The sequence below is a fragment of the Cornus florida genome, unplaced genomic scaffold (assembly GCF_030987335.1).
Source record: "Cornus florida cultivar Cherokee Brave unplaced genomic scaffold, ASM3098733v1 CherokeeBrave_3.0.0_Hap2_Chr02, whole genome shotgun sequence".
Classification (NCBI taxonomy): domain Eukaryota; kingdom Viridiplantae; phylum Streptophyta; class Magnoliopsida; order Cornales; family Cornaceae; genus Cornus; species Cornus florida.
Window position 1 is genome coordinate 89,928,383 of NW_026775572.1, and position 8,296 is coordinate 89,936,678.

Sequence of the window (8,296 nt, forward strand, 5' to 3'; positions counted from 1 at the left end):
GTGGAAACACTTTGATGCCTTGGATGATGACATGTGGAGGGTGGAGATTCAACCACTTGTTGGCTTAGGATTGGTGCACTTGTTGGCTTGGATGGTTGACAAGTGTAGGCTTGAGATTAAGCCTAGGATGGGGCCTTGGATGAGTGACAAGTGTATGCTCCAAATTAAGTCTTGCAATTTATTTTTGGTCCACATTGAAATTATGTTGTTAAGAGGGGTTTTTGTGCAATTGACCAAAACTTATATGTGTTGACCTTGGTGTAAGACCACATAGTGAGTGGAGGATTTCTATTTCCTCCACTCATATTCTTTCACACTTAATTTCTATCTATTCCCTCTCTTGTAAAGAAAACCCTAGCCTCCATGGATGGAGCTTGAAACCTTAGGCCTTGACCTTGATTTTTGAAGGCCTTCCACTTACTTTAGACTTTAAAGTTTGGAACACTTTTTGTTCCCCTCATCCTCCTCTACATAACCCTAGAAGGGTTTGTCATTTTGTGTTGATTTGCCTTGGATTCTAGAGAGACTCTTCTCTAGTGAGGTAGGGGATGTTATAGGGTTATATTTTTGTTTCTTGCATGCTATTGATGCTTTTATAAGTTGTATGCATGTCTTTTGTTAATTTGAGAAATTTGTGATTTATCATATCTTGCATATAACTCATTTTAGACTTGGTAAATGGCATAGCCATGAGTTGATCTTTGATATATATTAATTTGGGATGATTTAGATGAATTTTCAAATCTAGATATTAAATGGATTTAATTTGATTTAAATTCTAGTAAATTGTATTTTACTTGTATTCCATTTTAGACTTGAGATATGGTATGACTATGATTTGGTGCTTGATATATATTAATTAGGAATCATTTGAATAACTTTTGAAATCTAGAGATTTGATTAATTTAAATTAATTAAATTATATATGATGCTATCTTGCTCATTTGACTTTTTTGATTTGATATATGTAATGAGCATGCTATGTTGTTTAACATATATTAATTTGAGGTTATTCGAATTTGATTTGAAATCTAGAGAATTTGATTATCTTGTTTAATTAAATTCTATCTAATGGCTCCATGGATCTATTGGTATTTTAGAAGTTGTTTCTATATTCAAATCATGGACTTGAACTTGTTTTGTATTCACTTTGTTGTGTTTTGAGCATTGAACAACTTTGTTGTTATATTTATATTCATGAGAACATGTTTTCTTTATGGAATATATTGATACCATGTATAATGAATTGTACACTTTGTAATTGACATTATATATGCCATTTTAGAATTGAAACTCTAAGGCATGGATTGTGTGGTTTTAACCTACTTGTGCATGGAAGGTGGTTTTCGTGCATTATATAAATTACGTATAAGTTGTGAACTTATTTGATTATTTTGGAGTCTTGGGACATTGTTACAAGTGACATGGCTAGAGTTTGGCTCTAGTGCGGGAGGTATGAGTTCTCCCCAATTGAAATAATGTGCACTAGGGTGGTCTTCCCAGCAAGTTAATGCCCGGAATAACCATTTAGTTCTCGGCAGAAATCCGAGACATGATGTCTAAGTCTTCCACTATTTGATTTCGCATTCAATTCCAAGTTGACAATCATATTTAATTGTGACTTGTGGTTTTGGCTATTAGCGATTAATGTTGTTAAGTACATCCATACTAAATTGTTATGTTTAGTTGTTTTCACACTTTTAGATTTCAAGTTGATAACTTAGAGAATCTATGTCTTGAGGTATGGTATTTGAAATTCTAATTGTACTAACTTGTTATATTTAGTTGTTATTACATTTTAGATTTCAAGATGGTAACCTTAAAAATCTATATCTTGATACTTGTGTAGCATGCTTCTATGTTGGTTAACTGCGTAGATATTGTGATTTGTGCTTTGTTGTTCAAATGTGACTTTGGAATGATCCTATAAATTCATTTGGAACATAGACTTTAGGTGGCATGATCCACTATAATTGTTTTAGCATTTTAGATTTCAAGTTAGTGACCTTGAGAATCTAGATCTTGTTGCTTTGTATAGCATGCTCCCATGTTACTTAAATTGCACGAATGATGTGATTTGTGCTAGAAATGATCTTAGGTAGCTTAGGATGCTCCCTGGGTCACATTTTGATATAGATGTTAGGTGGCATGAGCCCCTTTAACATGATTCACCTTAAGATGATAAATTTGTAAAAAGTTAAGTCAATGCATGCTCATCTCCTACGAGTAACTTATTGTTACTCACCCACGTTGTGGAGACATTTTTCTGGTACAGGAATTAAAGTTGAGACTCTCATTATGCTTGGATGGTTTGTGGACTTGGAGGTTTCCATCTTTGTGAATGTTGGCTTGGAATGCCATTTGTAACCTTATTTGTCAAAATGTGTATATTTGATTCCATATATGTAGTGTGTACATGAGTGCACTCCTTACAATGTAGTCAACATGTATAAGATGAGGCTGGAGGCCAATGTCATGTATTTTGTATCCTATGAGACTTATGATTTCATGAAATATTATGAAAATATTAAAAAATGCCAAATAATAGTTTCACCATGTTTGCATCGGGTGTGGGAATTTCATTTTTTATTCTTTCATAGGGTCTCATTAAACATATACGAAGTGTGGCCAATGTCCAAACAGTCATTTGAAGTCATTTGTTGATTTTGGTTTTCAAAATTTCCGGGAGCTGCGGACCATTCCCGCGAGCTCAAAATCACTATTTACATTTGCGTGAATAATTGTTTTCATGAAAACCCCTTTCCTTTGTGTTTTGAGCCTCCTATGGACTCATTTCACCTTTTTGTTGAAAAATTCAGCTTAAGGGTCTTTTGGGAATTTTTTTGGGAAAAAAATTCCGTTCTTGACTCCGTTATACAGAAAATGTGATTTTAGGGGGAGTTTCTTCATGACATTTTTCCAAAAAATGTCATCTTGACCTCGAAAACCATGTCGCAAACTCACTTTTCAGCTAAAACATTGTTTCTGCTGCATTTTGGGTGTTCTGTTCAAGTTGAACCGGTTCAAGGTGTCATTTTTGTTTAGCTTAGGTATACTGCCAATGTTGAACCGGTTCAAGTCTTCCAGAGTTTTCAGTTTTGGACTTCCAACTCAAACTGATGTAACTTCTTCATTTTAACTCCGAATTGGTCCGTTCTTGAGTCTAAACTGACCGCGTCAAAATAAGCTTTCCAATGGTATAAATTTCAGTTTTAGATTCTTTTCCTAGATCATGATATCCTCATTTTAGTGAGAGGGTGTCAGATTTGGTTCGAACCGGAATAGGGTTCTTCTGGGATTTCATTTCCTTTGGCCTTGAGACTTCATGTGAAGTTACCAAAGGATGTTTTTGGATGTTTTTGATCTCATTTGACTTGTTGGGATTCAAATTCCTTCCTCTTAGGGTAAAATGACCATTTTACCCTTGGTCCTTCTTTTGGTAGGGTTTTGATACCCTTGTCTTCATTTTGCTTCCGCTGAGTCTCAAAATTCCTTGAAGGGCCATTCTTATGTCTTAGGGATGATGTACATCTCCAAGGACTTGGTTTCGTTTTGCTTCCGCATTTTGGATCCGCTTCGGGTCATCACAGGACACACTGGGTTATAAAATCCAGGGTCGTCACAGGGTCTCTATTTGGATTGTAGTTAGAATAGGACTTGTTTGTGGGCCTGACCCACTATTTTTCTTTTCAGGTGTTCGACAGTTCGAAGCTTAGAGCTTGTTCGTACTGAGCAGAGACATTCACTCACTCCTCCGACTATGTAGGACTATTACTTATGTTTTAGTTTTGGTTTTCTTTTTAGTTCAGTTATTTGTTTTCCAGCTGGGATATTATTAGGGGTCCACTAGATGGATTCCCGAGTTGTAATAATTTTGGAGGTTTTGGCAATGTTGGATTTTGTAACTTGGAGAATTAATATTTGGACTGCTTCAGCTTATTTAATTACTTATCCTTTAAATTCTTTTATACTCATGCTTGTTTATATACCTAATTGTTTGATATCCCTCAGATCTGTGCTCAGACTTGATCACCCATGGCTATAGAATCGAGGGGTATTACAATGTGTATGTTGAATTTTGAAAAAGTTTTGGTGAAAGATTTTTCCTAAACCAGGTAGTTGGGGAGGTACCCCTTTGCCAGTATTATTAACTAGTTATTAGGGATACGGGAGGTCCCCGTGAGAAATTTAGGGACCTCGGGCCCCAAATGGTAGTTTGGAGTCACCCTTTGCCAGGGACGACTAACAAATTCTCCCTAAGGACGGCGGAGGTACCAAAGTCCGGCTAGTTAGTATATTTTCGGTGTGTGTGGACATATGAGTATGTGTGTGATATGCATTACGTAAGCCATTTCATGCATCGCATCATTTCAAATGGTTGATAGTAGGTTACTTATTAATTAGTGATGATGTGTAATCCCGACATGATTCATATTCTTCTCCTCTACTCATTAACGTGTCTAAGCATGCGTTTCGTCTACATAATTTTAGGAGATGCCATTTAGGCAATCTCTACTGGGCCTTGTGCTCATTCCTCTACATTTTTCAGGACACGGAAAGGAAGTGGCGAACGAAAATCCACCACAAGCTTAGTTAGGTTGAAAGGGACTTGGATTTCTTTGTGCTTGATGTATATACATATATATCACCCTTTTGTTGTAAATTGTATTAGGTGTCTTTTGCATCTATTTCATGGGTAGAAATGGTTCTGGGACCATCTTCTTGTATCTTGTGGTCTAATTATGATTTTGAAATCCATGTAAGGCATATTTTTATGTATGACGGACTTATTTAACTTTAAATGGTGTAATGGACTCATGTAAGGTTTCATTCGAATGTAATGATATCTAGTTGTGTTGTTTTCATTGTCATATGTATGATTTGAGACCGATTTTGATGTTAAATAAGTTCACCATGGGACCAAGGGGGTGTCTATATGCATAAGTTCACAAATTTAAGCTTTTTGGGGCATTTTCAGGATTCTGGTCATCTTGAATTGGTTCAGCCCCACTGAACCGGTTCAAGGGGTGCATTTGGTTCACGGTTGGGCACATTGCCCATCTTGAACCGGTTCAACCCCATTGAAACGGTTCAAGTCCTCCAGTGCACCTTTTGGCTTTCACAGTTTGACAATTTGGATCACTTAACTTCAGGCAGTCATAACTTCTTCGTTCTGAACCCAAATTAGGTTATTCTTGAGTCCATTTTCAAGGATTTTGAGTTATCTTTCTAATGAGACCAACCTCATCTTCAAATTCCATTCATGTTGAGAGTTATGGTTGTTTTAGTGGAACAGTGTCGGAATTTCCCTTAAACCAAGTAAAGGCATTTTTGGGAAACCATAACCAATGACCATTGAACCTCTTCCAACATCATGGAATGACTAGAATGATTATGTAACGACCCAAACCCGAGGGTCCGAATCGTTAATCGGGTCCTTATCCGAACCCGAGGTCAACTAAGGACACTACCGTCCTTTCTTACGTCAATATATATAATATACATGTCGTCACATGGTTTTAAAAAAAATAGCAATAGCAATAATAATAAAATGAGATCATAGTTACGAAATATGTCAAAACAGTACACTGACCCATCGAACCCTGTGGTGGAGCGTCGTCCGCCACTTCCCTTCCGTGTCCTGAAAAGTGTTAATAATAAAGGGGTGAGTATAAGCTCAGTAGGAAGTGCCTAAGACACACTTCTTATGACCTGTAATACCCCTAAAACGTAAAAAGAATATAATCGGAATTTTATTATTTATTTTATTGTTTTCAGTATTTATTTTAATTATGTTGGGGGTGCTTACGTGGCTAGGTGTTGATAGGTTTAATTACAATAATTGATTATTGATTTGCATTTATTATTTGCGATTTGAATTAAATGGATGTAATTGTTTATATGAATTATTTGAATTAATTAAATTGTGAATTTGTATTTGTTCTATTTAATTTCCACTATGGTAGGATTAGGTTAGGGTTTTAGTGTTATTATCACCTTCATTTATGCAGCCGACGTTGGTATAATATAGGTTGGTCTATGGGCCAGATAAATCACTTAGGGTTTAATGGAACCTAGAATTGGTGGTCTATAAATATACCAGTGATGTTCTGCCTAGGGTTGAGGGTTGTTATTCACGATATAGAAAAGGCAGAAGTAATTTGGAAGAAATCTAGGAAGCAACAGTGAGGGAAGAAACAGAGGGTTGGCCGGAGACTTTAGGATGACGTCGGTGTAAGGCAAGTTCTAATCCTAACTCTATCCCATTGATTCATGTTCTTTGCATGTCTAACACAACTCCAGGGAACTATTAAGGATTAAAATTAAACTGGATTTCTTGTACCTCTGTTGTTTTAAAACTGATTGTAGTTGTAATATGTGTACTGGATGTTTTAATTGTCTTCCTTGTGTAACTTCTGTTTAATTCATGTAATCTGATGAGTAAGGATTTTAGTTAGTTCTATAACATGTTGGGAAACATTAGAATTAATTTAGGTTGCAAGTTTGATTTGCTGCAACAGTTGATGCTCAAGAATGCTTAAACTGCTCGTATTAAATTCTTGTTGCAAAATCCATGTATTAAATTGAGTTTGGTAACTGAACAAAGAATTCAATAGATTTTGGAACATGTGGAAACTTAGTTTAAACATTCTAAGAACCTTAGGATTGGAAGACAGTTCCTCAGAAATTTACCGGACGTAGAGACGATGAACACACGGGAAGAGAGACGACTCAAAGTTTAAAGAGCAGACTCTTTGGAAACAAAGAGCAAGCTCTTAGGGGACTTGGAGCCAGCTCTAAGACTAGGAGAGCCGGCTCCTAGCAAAAGAGAGCAGGCTCTTCTTTTAGAAGAGCAGGCTCCTTCAAGGTTTTTTCAGTTTTTGATGTTTCGGCGACCATTTGGGCTACGAGGGTTGGATTTTGGAAATTTCAGATCCTGTTAGATGGTATAATTGGGGTTTTTAGTATGTTCTAAGGCCATATTAAAGTTCTAAGGGTTGGTTAACTGGATTAAAACACTGGTGTTTATAGTAACACAATGCATAAATTGTTAGAGGCAAATCTGGTTACCGTTTTTGGAGATGTAGAGGTTTAATTGCCTTTAATCTAATCTAGCAGATTACTAAGGATGGTTACACCATTTTAAACATGGAATTGTGGTAGGAACAAGTATGCCTAAGCTTTAATTATTGCTAGCTATGGATTAACTGTTATATAGAACTCAGCTCGTTTCAGTTTTGAGCATAAAGACATGTTAAGTCGATTGTTGTTTTGATGTCGTATTAAATTCCTACCCTTATAACAATCTGATGGGATGCTATTGGGTGTAAATTAGACTCCTATGATTAGTTTTAAAAACCAATAGAGTGATAGGAATGATCCGTTGAAGGAGTAGAGAAGCTGAAACAGAGCAGAACGAAGAGAAGGCTCACAGGGGGAAGGAGAGCCGGCTCTGGAATGCCAAGAGCCGGCTCCCACCTGATTAGAGCCGGCTCCAAGGTTGTATAGAGCCGGCTCTAGGCTGTTTTGGAGCCTGCTCTACTTTGCCAAGAGCAGGCTCTTTCCAATTTGATGGAATTTGACGCGTACTGTAATGTTTTTAGCTACTATTTTGGCACTTGGGGTTCTTGAACAGTTCTAGAATTTTACTGGGGTTTTCATTAATTAGTTTAACCTGTAATCAAGGTCTTTAATTTCATAAAATACCCCTTTTGTGTTAATGGAATTAATAGTGCGCTATTTAACAACTATGCGTACGATTAACGACTGGAAGGCAATAATTGTCTAGTTAAATTTGACAATTTAAGATGCTATAACATGATTCTAAATTAGGTTTTAGATGCACGGTGGAGTCTTTTAATTAACAAATTGGACTTGGGGCATAGGGTATGGCTCCGTGTTAAAGGATAAAACAGAATATGAGTATAACACTTAGTACGCTGTTACCGGATGGAAAGAACTAAATTGCTTAAATTAATTTAGCAATTGTTTGGATTATAACATGACTATAAAATTGGTTTAAATGCATGATAGAGTTGTTGATTTATTAAAACTGATCTATGCATGCTCTGGATGCTGGTTGTTGAATTATTACACCGTTTCATGCAAATACATGGTTTAGATCTTGGATTTAAATTGCTGAAATTTTAATTACTTTTCTGCAATGGTATGAACATTTGGTTTAGGACTGTAAATTACTTGCTCATTATTTATATATTGTAATTTACACGGATATGGAGGATTGTATGCACCGGTATGGGACGGTGACATACTAGGTATGGTTTATCTCAAAACG